This window comes from Sminthopsis crassicaudata, chromosome 1, assembly GCF_048593235.1.
Source record: "Sminthopsis crassicaudata isolate SCR6 chromosome 1, ASM4859323v1, whole genome shotgun sequence".
Taxonomy (NCBI): domain Eukaryota; kingdom Metazoa; phylum Chordata; class Mammalia; order Dasyuromorphia; family Dasyuridae; genus Sminthopsis; species Sminthopsis crassicaudata.
This window is the reverse complement of record NC_133617.1, coordinates 526,587,137-526,605,032: the sequence shown is the minus strand read 5'-3', so window position 1 is coordinate 526,605,032 and position 17,896 is coordinate 526,587,137. Positions and strand designations below refer to the sequence as shown.

Below are 17,896 nucleotides of genomic sequence, written 5' to 3'. Positions count from 1 at the left end.
ATTTTCATGCCTAAGAGTGACTGCCTTATTATTTCAATGTTCTAAATCAATTTAATTTTCTAGCATCATCTGCTATGACATAAAATGCAAATATTTAAAAACATCTGATCCAATCAGTTTTACTGAGCCACTCCAAACTAAAAGCTGAAAACAAGCTACTGACATGGTTTTGACAACTGAATATAAAGTTTCAATTGCCACTAGCTATTAACGAAGGTCTCAGACACAAGTCTGCTTATAGTTTTCAGCCTATATTTATAATCTATCCACTTTGTTTCTAACAAAGAATATTGCTTTTTTTCCTGGACTACACAAGACTGGTCACACTTTTCTACATATTATACTGGTTTTGTGAAAAATAAATTTAGAATTGTCCTCACACCTCACTAGTGAGAAGCTAAAGGGCAAACTTCAGAAGGTAATTCATTCTTAATATGGAAAAAAAAAAGAACAATGGTCCACCAAAACCATTTTTTGTGGGTTGTAAAGAGGACAAAGAAAAACTAAAAGATATCTCTGCTTTATTTTAAATTTCCTTCCTACTATGGGGTTTCAGTCCCAATATTTGTTTAAGGGAAAAAAAAAAAAAGAGTGGCTGGGCTTATACTTAGCTCTGTCTTTTAGGTCTCTGTCAATTTTTTCAGTTGCTTTTGGACAAAATCTTTACCTTCTGTATATGTCTTTATCTGGAAAATAATAATAATGTCCCTTTGCTTTACATTTTTAAAAATTAGTACAAGCTGTGGAAGGTGCTAAAGTTTCAATTTTCTTCTCAGAAAAAAACCCAAACAGTTATATTCCAGTGGACTTTACACATCATTTTCTCTATATATCAAAACCTTCTGTTGAGAGGCATTGTACCAGTGTCACACACATAATATTTTGTGTGATTTAAAAAAAAAAAAAAAAAAAACCAACCATGTCGTGTACCCTACAGACCCTCAATCCATTGGGTAATTCCTTAATTAGGCAGATTTCTGAAACATGTATTATGTACACAACAGACTGGAACGTCTCCTTTGGAGCATTTTCTAGTCTATCGGGTGATTACATCATTAAGCCACACATGCTACGTAGAACAAATTCCTTATGAAAATTCATGAAAAAAAAAATGTACAGCACATCATTAACATGCAGAAGTCCTATAGCTTATGATATTTTGGCTGCTTTAAAAAAATTCATGAGACAATTAAGACCATGTAAATATTAGAAAGGTGTTGCTGGTAAAAAAGGAAAAAATGTTAAAATTGTATATTTTATTGTTTAGTTAGGGACTATTGAATAAAAATATTCATCCTAAATACAGCAATTATTTTATTGCTTTGATATTTAGCACATACAATTAAATCCCCCTGCTCCCCTCAGGAGATTCAAGTTCTAAAAAGCAAAGGGCTGAAACTTGTAAGTGACCATAGTAATCCCCATTAGAGTTATTCAAGCTATGGCATTCTAAATATACATGTCTTCTTTTGTATACATATATGTGGTGTCAGTGTGAGATTTTGTGTGTGTGTGTGTATCTTCAATCATACAATGCTCCCCTAAAACAGAACAGATATCAATTGCTGTACAAATCCCACTGTTGAAGATACAGATAATAATAATAATTATATATTTTTATTTTTGAAGTATTGAAGCACTAGACAAAATCTGAAAAACCACTTAAGGGAGAATGAAATACAAGTATCCAATAATGTGCAGTGCAGGAAAGGAAACACTACAAGTTAAAATTTTTTTGGTAGAAGAGAACAAAAATGAAAAATCGCAGTAAGTAGAGAACAATGAACATACGCAAGACAGTAGGGATAACAGTAATTCACTCTCTGAATGCTCCAAAATCTTCATGGCTTAAAAAGCATCCCAATTTTCTCCAAAGGTGGTGGCATTTATTCACTGGTCCATAGCTAATTTTACATGGAATGCAAAAATGTTAGTTTAAGTTTAATTTACCATCCTATTTAAATATTTCCAATGTAGCGCTCAAACTACAGAGCTCTCCTCTGTCGATTTTAATTTTAAAGTAAGTTAGCAAAGGCTTCCTTCTTAATCCCCCAGAGACTACCTACATAGTGACACAAACGCCAAATTTATGACAGCAACATAAATGCTCTTCTTAAGTAATATGCAACATTAAGTGAAATCGTTTCCTGGAAAGATATTATAGGTATCTATATTTTATTTGCCATCTTAAACATATCTGGGTCTTTATGACCTTATTTTTAAAATGTATTTCCTTTTTATATTTCCTGGTGCAAATGGACTGCATAAATAAGCAATGTGCTATGAGGCTTCAGACTAGCCGATAAACCCTTTCAATTTTCATGCCAGCTTCTTCTTTTGTAATTCAAATCTGGCTGAAAACTGGCAGCTCTGAAAACTGAAACAAGCGCTGCCACAAATACCTTGTAATGCTATCGACCTTGTCTGCCCATGCAGTGAGAAAGGGGGATGCGTATGTGTCTGCAGTCATCCAGATAACACAACTCATTTTTTTGGGGGGATAACAGAAACCAGCCCCGGACTGTGCACCCAAAGCAGTCATTACCAGGCAAGCCAGAGAATAAGTCTCTTCAAAATACACAGTGCATTTAAAAACCATATACAAGGCTCAGCCACTGCTTTCATTACCAATTTTAATTTAGCTCCTTCAGTTTGCCAGCCAGATAAACTCTTTAGTGCTGTTTTTTAATCTATTTGCCACATTTTATGTTTAAGATTATAGTAATATGGGACAGGAGAAGGAATCACTTTTAGGGGAAATAAAGAAATAGATCCGTTTATCAGCGCCCATCAGAAAGTTCATTAATCAGCCAGGCTTTGTGCCCTCTAAATTGAAAGGTTAAATAATCCTCTCAGGAATATTTCTCGGCCCCTCCGCCAATTGTCCAGAGAGGAGCTGCCATTCACAGCACTCGGGATCGGTGACAGGGTATTTTACCACTGTTTGGACCTCAAACAATGATGGACAAATGGCCTGGTTTACAAAGAAACCTTTTAGTACATGGATAGAAAAGGACCACAAGCTTTGAAGCCTGTAGAGGGATGAGGAGGGCGTGGAAAAAGGATGTGGGGGGGAGGGGAGGAAAACACACACACACACACACACACACACACACACACACACACACACACACACACACACACGTGTGTGTGTGTGTGTGAATCCATGTATATTTTATCTTAATTTTTTATTAATGCCCGAAACATATTTTAATGTATATCTAATATACATTAAAAGATATACATCTAAACCATGTACTCAAATATATGTATACATTTTGTATCAAACTGTATATAAACTTACCAGAACTACTTATAAAATCAGAAGCTGAATGTAACCAAACAAATCCCAAGATTTCATTTTTACTGTTATTCTATTCTAAATAATTCACTGCCTTCTTTTCTCTTAAGTTCTGCTTACTCTATTGAAATACTCTTATAAAGCACAAACACTGGAAATAACATAGCTACAATAACCCACTCAAAAGGCAGGAATAATTGTGTTAAAATATGCCCATTTTTGTTTATAATTCTTAGAATAATAAACAAATGTAAAATTAAAATAAGGCATGCAAGTCATATACTTTAAGACAATGTTTAAATTCTTTACTTTCTTATTTGCTGTACAAAATAGCTAAAACAATTCAGAAAACATTTTACAAAGATCTAATATTATTGTCCCAGAAATTCTGTTGGTTTCTGACTTTAGGCCATGGATGTAGGCATTCATGTATGATTAATATAGGACTGAAAGGGATTTACTTGAAGTAGAAAAAACTGAAAAGTTATTTTTTTTTCTTATTGTAAATAGCATGTTAAGATGATTTATTATATACCATACTCTGAGTAGAAAGTTTTATTTGCAATCTTTTTGGTAGCAGAGAAAAGGATTAAGAATTGAACATTTTCCTCAACATATAAGCAGAAACCAAAGCTTTATATAATTCTGATTGCTTGTACGTGACTATAATTTCCACATGAAATGTAATATATGCTATTCTCTTTATTTTTCCCTAAGAAATTATCCCATCATATTTTAAAATTGTGTTTCTTTTACACAGCCATTTCCATTTAAAAAAAGGAACTGGTCATAAAGATTCCTTATTATGCTATTGGATAAAATAGCTAGTTCTTATCATGGCTCATAAGATAAATCAAAAGGAAAAAAAATTCTGTTCTTTTGCACTGGCAAAACAAAATCTGAATTTCACAGAGAACAAATCTATTTTTTCAAAGTACCTTTTAGAAGTTTCAGTGTCAACCTTTGTTTCCTCCTCACTGATAGAATGTAAGCTCTGTAAGGGCAAGGATTCTTTTTTGTTTTTGTTATCTCATTAAGTTCAGAGTAAGCACTTAATTCCTTGTTTTCTTATCTTAATATTACTTCTTGTCAGATTCCAAATCTGCATTAGCTGAAAGAAATTGTCAATTCATGTTTATAAACATGTCAATCAAGTCCACAAACATTTTATTAAATACATTTACTTTCTAGCCACTATGCTAAGTGCTGGGAACATAAAGGCAGGCAAAACCAAGCTCTGCTCTCATGGACCTCACAATATAAAGTGGGGAGACAACATGCAAACAATTATATACAAACAAAATACATACCAGATAATGTCAATATAATTTCAAAGATGAGGTACTATAACTGGAAGGGACAAGGAAGGAATTCTTGCAAAAGGTGAATGGGACTTTAATTACAAAGAGAAGTTTTCAGGCATGGAAGAGTTGCCAAGTGTGGGAGACATTGAAAGTGCATGGATTTGGGAGATGCAGAAGAACAGCAAAGAGGTCAATGCCACTGGATCATAGAATGCAATGAAGAGAAATAAAGAGCTAGAAGACTGAATAATCAGGGAGAGCCCAGGTTTTGAAGGCTATTATGAGTCACACAGAATATTTTATATTTAATCCTAGAAGAAAAAGTGACTGGAATTTATTAAAGGAGAGGGGTTGACCCTCTCTTTATGAAGATCGCCACTTTATGAAGATCATTCCTATAGCAAGTGGAAGAGGGTTTATCTCTACTGGTCCCTCACAGTGACAAGGAAATCATCCCAAATGATTTCCTATCCTGCTTTCCACAATGACTGTTCCAAACGTTTTTTTCCTCCAGTTCAAGCTTCTCATGACATCATCTTGTTCTCACATAAAAACCTCCCCTCCCATTTCACCAAGAGATTGAGGCCATTCAAAAAAACTTTCTTCTTTAAATCTAGCCTCCAAAGAGAGGGCCCGGATGCTTCTCTAAACCAAAACATCTATAGGAATCTAAGATCTCATCCCACTCTTATTGTTCTGCAAATAGTCCTTATCTTCTTTACTTCCCTAATTTTTAAGCTATCACCATCAGTTCCTTCCTCACTGCTTCAGGTTTTTTCTATCTTTTAAGAACCTTCAATGAGATCCCACCACCCTTGCTATCTATTATCCTGAATTTCTCTTTTTTCTGTTAAATTCCTCAAAAAAGCTTGTAGTTATGTGGATAGAATGGAGTCAGGAAGACCTGAGTTCAAATTTAATCCTAGATACTTACTAATTGTGGGCAAGTCCTCTACTTCCATTTCCTCAACGGTTAAATGGGAATTTAAATAGTACTTACCTCTCAAGGTTGTTATGACTTCAAGTGAGATAATACAAAGCACTTAGCATAGTGCCTACACATAGGTGCATACTAGATGCTGTTCCCTTTCTTTCCTCTGTGCCTTTGCTTTCTAAATTCTCTACTATTTGGTTTTTTGACCTAATTATTTAAATGAAGCCACTCTTTCCAAAGTTACCCACAATTTCTTAATTGCTAAATCTAATGGCCTTTTTTCCATCTTCATCCTTCTTAAATTCTCTAGAGTACTGGACACTTTCTGCCCCAGGAAACTCTCTAATAATGGGGTTTTATAATTCTGCTTTCACTTAGTTCTCTTATTATTAGGGTTCTTTGTAGGTTCTTTCTAACACCTTTGGATGTTCCCCAAAGCTGTGCCTTAGGCCCTCTTATCTTTTCTCAGAATACTTACTCAGTAATCTCATCAGGTCCCCTAGAGGATTCCTAATCAGCCTGAATTCCTTTTCTGAGGTTTAGTTCAGTATTTACCCACTGCAGATCTCAAAACAGAATGTCCAAAACAGAATTCTTTTCTTCCTCCACATCCCTTCTTCTAAACTTAAATGGTACTTCCATTCTTCCAGTTTTCCAGGTTCACAAACTTCATGTCACTTTCAACTCCTTACTTAATTGACACAACCAATCATTTGCTACATCTTATATTTTCTTTCTTATAACATCTCTTGCATATGTCCCCTTTTTCCATGATACAATTACCATCCTAGTTCAAGCTCTTTTCACCTCTTACCTGTATTATTGCAGCAACCTTCTAATTGTACCCCCTACCTCATCTCTTCATTTAAATCCAGTCTCCACTTAGTTACCAAAGGGATTTTCCTAAAACATAAATTTGATTATATCTCTCTCCTTATTCAGTAAACTCCAATAGCTTCATGTTACCTCTAGAATAAAATATAAATTCCTGTTTGACATTAATAGCTCTCTAGCACCTAGCCCCATTTCTGTGTTTTCAATCTTTTAATTCATGATTCTCCTCCTCTCACTGATCTAGCCAATTTGTTCTGCATATACTATTATTCTCCATTATCTATCTTTATGCTTTTCACTGGCTCACCCCCAGGGATGGAATACTCCCTTTCTTGAATTCTTCCTTTAGAGATCCCCCGTGTCCTCTAAAACTTAGTTCTTAAGAGGGCTACCACTTTGTGAAGGGGCCTTTTCCTACTCCCTTTGTCTGCTAGTATTTTTCCTATATGGCTACCTTTTATCTGTCCTGTATCTTATATGAACTTATTTAATCAGTCAGTCAGTCAGTCAGTAAGTCAACAAGTATAATAAGTTCTAGAGATACAAAGAAACACAAAAATTAGTTTGTATTCTCAAGTAGCTCACAGTATAATGGGGAAGACAACATGCAGATCATTGTGTACAAACAGGATATATATACAGGGTCATGCTCAGAGTGAAAAACTAAGATTAAGGAGATTTAAGATTATGTATGTGCTCTTTCCTTCAACAGAAAACTTCTGAGAGATAGGGGCTATTTTTTTTTTCTCTTAAAATACAATGTCTGGCACATAGTTAATATATGGCCTAATAAGTCATTTATAAATTAAATGTTGTTGACTGGGTTTGTAGAACTCCCTAAAATATCTATAAAAGAGAATTATAAAATGTTAAATTTGCAAGGCAGTAAACATTTTTATGTGTATTTTTAGAGATGGAAGAGAAATATTGCAATACAACAAAAGTAAAAATAAATAAGACAAATAAATATTAACAAGGAAAATAATCATTACATATTAATATCAATTTAAAAAATAATACTGCAGGTCCTGTATAAGAATAGTCAGAGTGGGTTTTGCTCATCCAACAATATGGAGTCCCTTTCTCATTTTAAGTTTGTGCACCATTCAAATAAACAACTCTAAAGTGTCAAGCATCCATGAGTTGATTACAAGTCAGAAATATGCCTCTAAAGGAATGCTAAGCACTGGAGAATGTTAATTCCTAAGCATTTGTTTAGAAATTCAGTCTACTGTTAAGGGTTACTTCCAATATAAGATTGTTTCTTACTCAGGACTTATGAAGGGAAAAGGGAAAATCTCATGAGACGGAGTATTAACAGTGAGATATAACAGATCCAGGTTAAAAGTATAACTTATGATAAATGTATATCAAAGGTTCCAATGTATAAACAAGGAAGAAATGCCACATATAAAATGACTTGTAATATAATTTATCCAATGAAAAATTTTTGTGGGATAAAGCACTTGTGTCACAAAAGCAAAATCAAATCTAAAACAATTATGTTTATATGAAAAAAATAGGAACTGAATCTGTTATTGTATTGACAATCCTGGACAAGGCAGAACACCAGCATCTCTACAATTATAAGTTGTATAGAGAGAAATTAGATGTCTTGCTCAGAGTCACTGAACCGCTGAATGATAGTGACAAGACTGGAATCCAGATCTTCCAGACTCTAAGCTAATGTTTTGTCTTGTGTGCAATGTTTCCTCTCACACTTCTATAAAACATACCTGAATATGTACATATGCAGAGATAGAAAAGGGCACAATAATCACTTTTGGAAATGTAGGAGAAATACTGAGAGCCTATTTTGCCAAGTTGATAAATGAAAAATTTGCTAACAATTCAGTATCATCTAAGGTGCTATGTAAGAAAGAATTATTTTTTCCAAAGAATTAAATTAATATGGATTATACTTGTTTCTAGGGACTAAATTTGTATTTCTGTAATGTGTCTTACTGGTAGAAATGTGTATTACTTAGAATTTTGATAAGTATTTATTAGGTCTATTAAATACATGATGCCAGGGATAGAAAGACAAAAATATAAAATAGAACCTGACCCTAAGAATGATGGTAAATCTTTTGATGACTTTGGATTAAAAGTAATATCCTTAAACTTGGTCACATATTATGTAATATTTATCAAAAGATAGTTCTCATGCTTAGGAAAAAGCACTTACAAGTGGGTTTGTGTGTATAACTGTCTTTCATTTTTACCAATGCTACTAGAAAAGGAATGAAATTACTACTACTCACAATCTCTGTGATTACCTGGAGCAAAGCTTGCTACTACTCTCTGGTAACTGGTGCAAAGCAGGTAATTTATAAATTAATGCTTGTTGACTGAGTACTGATTGGGTTCAGAGACTAAAATACATATGAACAAGAGATTAAATGACAAATAACACTTCTCTTTAAAAATTTTCAATTGGGTTTTGTCAACAACACATTTATTTTTATATTCTCTTTCACTGTATTTTTTTCTTTACACTTAGAATTTAGAGGCTCAAGAAATCTTTAATGATCATCTCAAATAAATATTTTTGCTCCCAAAATTTCTAATGCATTTATTTTATATTATTATATTCTGTTGTGAAGGCAGGTATCATAGCCAAACTTTGTATATTTCCTAGTATCTAACTGAACATGGGAGATGTTATCAACAGATCATATTGTCCAACCTCAATTACATATGTGAGAAAACACAAGATCCTGGGACTTTTAAGTTATTTGCTTATGCTTATATATGTACAGTAAATAGTGAGGTTCTATAATATACAACATACAATGCTTCCAAATTAGTTTATTACCATAAAAGAATATGCATTGATTTGAAAATCTTTATTAACTACTTAGGAAAATGTATACTTTTGGTGAATCATAATATGCAAATTCTAAATAAGCTTATTATTAAACTATGCTTATAGTTTATATATAAATACATATATTTTATGCTCATATATAGATAAGTATTTATATATTAATATATACATATAAAAACTATATTTAAAGGTTATGGTTCACCTTGGTGACTTTCAAATATTTAAGAAAGATCTCTTAGACATATATAAATACATATTTCTGAATATGAAATTTAATGCATATAATTTAATATACCAATAACCCATTTTTTGGTGTAAATTCATTGGTATGAACAATTTCTGATGAGGAAACTTTCTTAATCAATAGAGATAAACTGTTACACAATTTATACTCTTAAGGAGTTATCTGGATTCACTGAGATAAAGTGACTTGTCCAGAATCACAGAGTCAGCATATACATTGTATTGGCCTCAAGATTGGCTTTCTGGTCACTTATGCTATCAATCAATCTTGTACCTATCTACTAAATCATATATATACCTATTAAAATAAAATCCAGAACTGATAATTCACTGTTATCTGCTACATCACATCTGCTTCTATCATTGTATTAACCTGATCCTAATCAATGAAATGGTTAGTTCAGAAAGGAGAACACTTAAAAAAAAAATTAAAATAGTACTCATAATCTAGTTTTGATATTTATATTTAAATGTTTGTCATAACAATGGCATTGTTTTTATAGGATAGACTCAGTAGAATAGTATACCACTTAATATATAAACCATTTTGTGTTTTTTAAAATGTATGTAGTAGTTTTCTACCAAAAAAAAAAAAATTGACAGACACAAAATAGTTCTAAATGTCTCACATGGCCCCCCTCCCTCCTCCTGTCCATCTACTGGCATAATGGATAGAGAGCTGGCTGTGGAGCCAGGAAAATCAAGGCTCAGGTCCTACCTTTGATAACAGAGTGGCTATGTGACCCTTAGCAAATCTCTGCATTGTTAGAGGAAGATTCCTCAAGCTGGGATTCTCTATAGTAATGAAAACACAGATCCAGAGCATATACAAATATAATAAAAAGTAAACTCGTTGATCTGAGAAGCAGATAGCATAGTTTGGTTGACAGAGAGCTAGTTTTGGAATGAGAAAGATCTGAGTTAAGGGCTGCCTCAAAACACCTATTAGCTCCGTGATCATGAATAATACCTTCTTCATTTACTCTCTGAATATACTTGATGTTTCTTCAGATCACTAATAGATGGGGTTATGTCAATCTATGTTGGCAAAAGACATTTCCATCTTGTGATAAAATCACAAGCCTATATAAAACTGATTTTACCAAATTTGCCAATGAATAAGTGATTCTACAGTTTTCAAATGAATGTTATAATCACTGTTCTTAGCAACATATGTAAAGCACATTGGAAGAAAAAACACAACAAAGCATTTATTGCATATGATAGCATTAAAATACTTGGACAAATCCAAATGGTCTTCTCTACCCTTTTCTTTTAGTTATTTATTATCCCAATGATAAATGTGTGGGGATGAAAACAAAACTTACAGCAACATGCATATTTTGGAAAAAACAAAACAAAAAAAAAAAGCTTAAGCAGAAGTGAAACTTGAACCCAATAATGTAAATTCTAAATATATTGGTCTTTTTGTAGCAATTAAGTTGCAGATATAAAGAAATCAGCATTTTTTAACAAAAGGGAAAAAAATTTTTTTTAAAGAAATCAGCACTTTTTAACAAAAGGGAAAAAAAATTTTTCCCTTTTGTTAAAAAGTGCTGATTTCTTTATACTATCTTCAACCTTTATACCTTTATATGATAATTTTCCATTGCTTCTAAACTTCAGATCAAATGACTGTGTTTGATTTTACAAATTATATTGGACCTATGTGATGTGATTGGTGTAGAGAACTCCCAATAAGGAAATTACTTCTAATAAGGCAGATATTCAGCGGCTCTGTGCCTTAGAGTTTTAGAGAGCTGTCTCAGGCCCTAAGGTGTTGTTCCATGACTTTCCCAGGGTTCTAGAGCCAATATCAGTCAGAGGTAGGATTTTAGTCTAGGCTCATCTTGGCTCTGAGGCCAATATTCTTTCCACTATGCTAGGCTGAATCTCACTTCAAAAAATAATGAAAACAAAACTAACAGCATCACAGATTCAAGAGCAAGAAGTATCCTTAAAGGCCACCTAGTTCAATCTCCCTATTTACACTGAAGTCTAGAGAGTAATTAGTTTGTGGTTACAGTAGTAAATAGAGTCAGAATTTGAAATTGAGTCCTTTTATTCCAAATCAAGCCTTTTTTTTGCTGTACTAATTTGTTTCCTAAATCCTCTGGTTATGAAAATTTTAAGGACAAATTTTTAAAAATTTTAAGGATTGTAAAAGTATAGTCTACCTTAATTCAGGCTGAAAAAAACTTTTTTTTTCCTAGTTATAGAATGATTACCCAAATTTCACCATTAGGAAATTGAAATCTTTAAATTTACAAGTGAATCAGAAACATTTGTTTTTGTTTTTTATTGCTTGTTAAAATGACAGTTAAAATACTGAAGTCAAAAAATTATCTTCAAATTGAAAAATATTCAAAATGTGTTACTTTTTATTTAAATAAAAATGATTAGTGCAGTAAAATACTGAAAATAAACCAAATTAGAAATCCTAGCAGTGAGAGATGTAGACAATCTAATTTTTCTTTGAAAGGAAGAAAAGTTTATACTTTGTATATTAAATTTGATTTTATTTTCGTAAAAACCTCAACATTCAAAGCCAACTGTACTCTTGTTTCTCTCTTTTACAAAAAGATTTGATACATTTCATACAAACTGTAAGACCTAAGCACTCTGGGACAATTATGAAAAATAACACATTAAGATGTAATTTAGATCAATCATTTTTTTCATTTTACAATTTTTGATGACATAGTAAAATGTATTGTTTTTTTAAAAATCTAGCAGAATTAATAATTTTTGAAAACACTGGCTTTGACATTTCTTTTTCAATATCTCCCAAAGATACATTTTGTCAAAATGTGGGATATGATGTACTTGTAAGAGATACTCAAAAATATGTAGTGATTGCTCTATATGTAAAGATGCTGAATTAATATAAATGACTTCATTAGAACATAAGTAATAACTCTGTAAGTTTTTACCTTAAAATTGTAACTTCCTTTGCAAGTTTGAACTTTATACTAGTAATTTTATAATTTGATAAATTTTGGTTTCCTAAAAATTTTATAAGTATACATTTTACTATTTGAAAAACTGCTTTTGAAACAATTATCCAAATACATTTTTATCTGTAAGATCTCAAATATAGTATTATAGAAAAACTATTTGTTACATATAAAATTCCAATTTATCTAGAATTCAAACAATCAAAAAAGAAATAAAATTTCACCCCCAATTTTTTTTTCTTAGTTCTGTACAATGAAAATCTTTTTCACAATAACTGATTCACTGCTGGGTCCTACTATGTCTTGTAAATCATCAAATATATTATTACTCAGTGAAAGTTTTAAAAACCAAAGTTTTCTCTTTTACATGAAAGTTAATGATAAAAGAATGGGAAAATATTCATACCACTTATTTATTTTTCTAAAACCCTAACAAACAAATGGAATTGGTTTCAATATAATTACAATATGTAGTATTTTTTAATGACTTTCGATTCTTTGAAAAAAAAAAAAAAAGGTGATTATGTAATCTTTCGTATAATGACACGATCTTCTCAAATTAGCCATCTGGGATCTAGGGAAGTTTATTGTAAAAGTTACCATGCAGTTTCCGTTTTACAATTATTATACTTTATGTAACAGAACTCTTGGTTCCTCAAGAGGTTAGCAATGTAACTTTTAAATACCAAAGCAAAGTTCTAAGCTACTAGCTTTTTATTAAGTAGAATGTAAGCTCTTTGTTTCATTTATTTTATTTGTATCCCTAGCATTTAAGAATGCTACCTGGCATAAAGTAATTGTTTGACTGTGATTGATTGTGAATGATTATTCCAAAGATAGATGTTTTTAAAGATACTTCTGGTCTATCAACAAAATACCCTAACTTTCAAAAACAGTTAAAATTTAAACCATCCCTCCACTTTCCAAAATAATATATGCTAAATCACTGAAAATACTATTTATAGTAGATAATATGTTAGTAATCAAAATCATAAAGTTTCCTAAAGACCATGTAAAAGAATTTATTAGATACCTGATATATGCCAAATTGAAAGAAACGTGTTTTATACCATAAAAATATTGATGCTAGAAATAAACATTTAAAATGATTATGTTGCTCTATTACTTTATTTTAAAATAACTATTATCTATTCTATCAACTGGTGTTTAGATAAGTATCACTCATTTTATTTCAATCCAAAATCTTAGGACAAAGACTTTCATTAACCATATTCACAAAGTTACCAAATTGACCTCTACATCTATGTAATTGCATTTATTTTTTTATTTTTGCTTAAAATAGTTAACTTTCTTCTAATTTTAAATTCTACACTCTTGAATATTTTGCCCTACCATATGGAAGTAGGATGCTTTGGTGGAATAACTTCTAAGCCAATGATGTGCACATATTTCTATATGTGTAAAACCAGAAAATGCATTTTAAAATTGTATTTTGAAAATAAGGAAAGAAAATTGAGCAGTCAGTGAGATGGAAGGGAATATTAATGTATACAAAATGTCATTATTGACAACTGTCATTCAATGAACTGAGATAAGCCTAGAGTACTTCATGTAAGTTCATCCAATTTTTACCTCCCAGAGTAGGAAAACAAGAAAACAATTCTTCTTTACCAAATACTTATAAAGCACAACTTCCACATTAACTGCAAGGCTACTTGTTTTTAGTTTGTGTATCATCTAAATAATCCAAATATTTTTAAAGAAAAGGTGAATTCTGAGTTTAATTATCAAAAGGAAGTCATATTTGATGAGCCACAACTTTCTAAAGCCTAGATTGCTTATATTAGGGGGGAAAATGGTTGTAAATTGAACGTTATTGTGATACACAATGATACACAAAGAATTAAATCATATGGAAAATTTAACACATAATATGTCTTTTCTTTTTCTATCTTTAATACATACATATTTAAACAGTCAACTCCTGGTTTACTTTTTAAAGCAGATTAAAAACAGAATTAACTGTCAAAAGCATGTCAAATTATAGTATCTACTAGCTAAGAATTGTTAGATATAAATCTCTGAAGTTGGTCATTTTGCTTTAAGATTTTCAATATAAATAAAGCCAGAAATGATAGGAGTATTGCCTAAACATCATTGAAGGAAGGTAAATAAAAAGATCAAGAGTTAGTTATCCACAAGGTTAAGAAAAAATCTGCTTAGAAAAATCAGCTACAGTATAATCTCAAAAAAAAAAAAAAAAAAAATCAGAAATTAAAACACAAGTCTTGCCACTGAAGAGTTTTCCCTAAACATCCTAAACCTATTTCCTGGTAGAAATCAAAATTGTTTTTTATTTGATTATATTAGAATCCTGCTATTTTTATTTAATCCATGTATACCTTGAACTGAAATGTGAATAATCAATGTATTGGTGAATAATTTTACAAGTTGAAATATATAATAAGAAAGTAAATGGAATATATTTACATAAATATCTAAATTTATAGGCATGTATTCCTCAGACGAATTATGTTACTATGTGTCCCATGAGGCTATTCACCTATAGATGAGGTGTAGTTAAGATTGGTTAAGAAACTGTTCAATCCATACTTGAGTAGACTTATTCCATCTGTCTCATAAAACAGATGAAATAATGAATTTACTCAATGTATTTGCCAATTCCAGAATAATGTGTTTTAAGCAATAATTGATTTAGTACCATTAAATAACTGCACTTACAGCAATAGAAGACGATTAATCCTTTCTATTTATATTTAGGGATGCAATGCTCTTTTTAAAATGTCAGATTTTGAAGGGAAAAAAGTAGAATGGTGGTTCATAAACAGGACTTGTCAATTATCAGTTCATATTAAAAATATCTTTTCTGTCTTATTTGTGGGAATTTGTGGGAAAAGATCTTCATTTAAATTTTTTTTAAGTTCCAAAAATAGATCATCAAACAATTCTGTTTCCCAACAAAGAATGTTTTATGTTTAATGTTATGTGAATGCCATAATTTCATATATAAAAACCCCTATAAAATTATACCTTTATCCACGAGTGGACTTTTAATAATCACAGACCTATGAATTTTATTTTAGTCTAAACAATGATCTACAAATTAAATTCCAATATTCTGTTTTGTACTTGCTTTTACCATACCAAGAGACTTGCAACGAAGGATGTTTGGGGAGGATAACTAACAAATCTTAGGTTTTGAATGTTCTGTGGTTCTTAATAAAGTGGGTCACATTAAAGTCTGTTGGCAATTGCAACATAAACTATAATTTTTGGTCATTGTTCCTGCTGCAGTTACAATAAAGTGTGAGAACCACAAGGAGTCAATAGGTGGCAGTCCATCTCCTAGAAAAGAGGGTGATAAAGGATAAAACCACCATGTATTCTGGTTCTATTTCTAAAAGACATCCATACTGTTTAATTACACACTTTTTAATATCATCCTGTTATAATGCATATTTTATATGCATCTTCAGTAACTGTTTTAGATGCCAAACATAAACACCTTATAAATGTGTCTGAAGGAATAAAACATTGGACTTTGGACCCCACATTTGTACACTAATATAATTATCTAATTAGTAGGATACTTTATAGAGTAACTTGGAAAACTATGATGTCAAATTCAATTATCTTTTGGAGAAAGAAATTTATATTCTATTCTGGGGTAAATTATTTTTAGAGCCATATTTTTATAGTATAAATAGTTCATGATGAAAATCTGGAAACAAAGTTTCTTTCTCTTTTCTGTTTTTCTCCTTATTAAGAAACCACTTGTTTTAATGTCTATTTCTGGCAATCTATGAAGTAAACACTTTAAATACTTAAATACTTTATTCATTCAACTGAAAGCAACTTTTTTTTCTACTTTCATTCACATAAAAGTATTATTAGGAAAAAAAGGGAGGGGGATAAAAAGGAAAATCTTTTAAGGAATCACATAAATTTTGCTGAGATCTTAAAATATGCAAAATATGATTATATTTAAATTAAGTACAGGTTGCGAAGTTGCCACCATGGAACACAAAAAGTCCATGGAGAGAGTAAAAGTATTATCAAAAATTATTTAGGGACTTCATGTAAAATAATCTAATCTAGAGCTATACATTACAGGTGAAAAACTAGTGTAATATAGGTAAGGCATAAACTTAATGTGATTAAATATGAAATTTATATTCATAATATTTGTATAATAACATCTTGATAGAAACTTTCACATTTAATGCAAAAAAAAAAAAAAACCATAAACAAAAACCCTTAAAATTACAGAATCATTTCAGTCATATAGTTGATAATTTTCAAAGTTTATTTCTCTCTCTCTACCCCCGCTCTTTTAAAAATAGGCAGTTGTCCTGGTAATGAAGACAACTTACACTACAAATGAATAAGATAGGTGAATGCTGTTTTATTAGGGAACTGTCATGCTGGAAAAAAAGTTAAAAGTAAAATGTATAAATACTGAGATACCCTGTATAAACAAAGTGCCTAAGCAGGCTAGCTAAAGAGGACTATTTAAACATTCCTGGACACACCTCTTTTTTGCAGTAAAGAATGATAAAGGAATTAGTGCTTTCTATAGATTGTCTTTAAAGAAATTAAACAAACATAACAAAAGAAAGTGAAAGTCCGTGACCCCATCTATTACTTTTTTTCCCAACTAATTTTTCATCTCAAGTTAAAAGGCAAAGAACAAGAACAAACAGAACCCACAGGTCCCAAGTCCACTTATTTGCTAGTTTACTTTCCCCCCCAAAATTTGTAAGAGTATAAGAAACAGAACAATGAATACACACATTTCTCCCTTCCTATTTTACCACCAGCTTTTAGGTGAAAATAGTCAAATGTTTAAAGCCCAAGGAATAAGTTTTAATTAAATTATTTAAATACAGTTATTTTTCAAAAAGTTTTTTTTTTTTACTATGAGTCAAAATCCTTTGATCAGCATAATACATTTAAAATACTATGGGAAATGACAGGAGGGTGTTATTGAATTAGTGAAAACATACTTTAAGCTAAATATTCAATGTGAATTGAATTCACAATCTTCAAGTACTAGTCAATTAAATTTTACAGTAAACTATCATAAACTAAGAGTGTATTTTATATTTCTACTTCACCTCAAATGATAACAAAGAAAATTGAATGGCCTAGATGGTAGTAAGTATATGTTGAATGACAGAGTGGCTGGGATATAAAGAAGTTAAGCTATTCTTCTGAAAGATGTATACAACTTTTCTAAGTTTAATTTTAAAATTCATATTTTCAAACTAATGAAAATGAAATTATAATGGAAGTGTGCTATATGTGTGCTGTACATAACACAACTTTTTATTTTTAAAGACTGACTTGCTAACTTATTCATTTATGGTTCTCAGCAAATTTTTTTATCATAACGTCAGTAGATTGGAAGACAATGTGATGTAATCATTAAATGATGCCAACAATAAAAAAAAAATCAAAATTCAAAACCTTCGAAGAATAAGAGGGAGGATGGGAGTTGGAGGGGGGTGG

The 17,896-nt window shown here is 31.2% G+C and overlaps 1 protein-coding gene across 3 annotated transcripts in view; it reads right to left on the bottom strand.

Annotated features, from left to right (window-relative positions):
* The window catches only part of ZCCHC7 (zinc finger CCHC-type containing 7), a 269,021-nt gene that overhangs the window by 24,442 nt on the left and 226,683 nt on the right, over positions 1-17,896 (bottom strand). The window lies entirely within an intron of this gene.